Genomic DNA, 1248 nt, shown 5'->3' with positions numbered 1-1248 from the left:
AGCATTTATTTATTCAACCATCTTGGATTTTCTTAAAATTCTTTTTCCATCTTTTTCCTTACAACCATTGGTACCCTGAGTAATGTAAGATCTGATTACCTCTAATTTATCATCTATAAAGGATTATTATGAGATTAATTACAATAAATGAATAAGCCCTTAATAAAGTATTCAACACATAGTAAGTCTTGAAGACTTAAGTAAGTGTCAATTTGCAGAGCAATTATTGTTGCTGTTTACTATTATTTGTATTACTACTATTGGTAGCAATAGTAGTAGTAGTAGTAGTAGTAGTAGTAGTAGTAGTAGTGGTAGTAGTAGTGGTAGTAGTAGTAGTATTTTCTTGAATGTGAACTTCTCCCCCCCCCAGTTCTCTGTTTTTAAAAACACTTTTCAGAGTGTTTCTCAGAGAAGGGAATCAAAGACCATGCAGCGAAGAAATTCCTTTGCAATACAGGACTAGAAATCCCATTTTTAGAATTAATTGATGTTTTGGTTTTTTAAAGTTTTTTAAAAATTAGTTTCAAGTGTACAAGACAATGTAGTTATTAGACATTTATACCATTCACAAATTGATAACCCCCCTCTCAGGCTGCTACCCCTCTGATATCGTATATAGCTGTTACTATACCGTTGACTATCTTTCCTATGCTATACTTTACATCCTGTGACTATATATATATATATATATATATATATATATATATATAATTATAGTTGGCATTCAATATTAAATACTATTCTAGCTCAGCTTCGGGTACACATTGCAGTCATCAAGGCATTTACACAGTCTATGAACTGGTCCCCTTGATAAGTCCAGTACCATCTGGCACCCTACATAATATATACACAATTGATTATTTCCCCATACGAGGTTTGGGGTTTTGTGTCATCAAGAAAGCAATCTTTTGAAGTATTAACGTCTCCTGCAGTCCTTTACCCATGAATCTTGAAGACCTTTCCCCCTAATAGACCCTGCACAGATGAACAAACCACGGGGAGACTGCAGCTGCTGGAACCATCTATCATCACCACATAACCAGCCTGGGAGGATGGTTTATGTTCATGGCTTATCACTGTGGGAAGAGCATATAATCCTGCCAGCAGTAAGAAGTGGCGGCATCATCAGCCTCTACCTTGCTGATTGTGAGAATAAATTCTGTCCCTGACTGAATTCCAGTGAACCTATCTGAGACACCAGAAAATCGGTCATCAGCATCATAGATGAGAGGCTTAGGAGCTTGGCCT

The sequence above is a fragment of the Hipposideros armiger genome, unplaced genomic scaffold, assembly GCF_001890085.2.
Source record: "Hipposideros armiger isolate ML-2016 unplaced genomic scaffold, ASM189008v1 scaffold_1360, whole genome shotgun sequence".
In the NCBI taxonomy this organism is placed as follows: Eukaryota; Metazoa; Chordata; class Mammalia; order Chiroptera; family Hipposideridae; genus Hipposideros; species Hipposideros armiger.
This window is presented reverse-complemented; position numbering follows the sequence as displayed.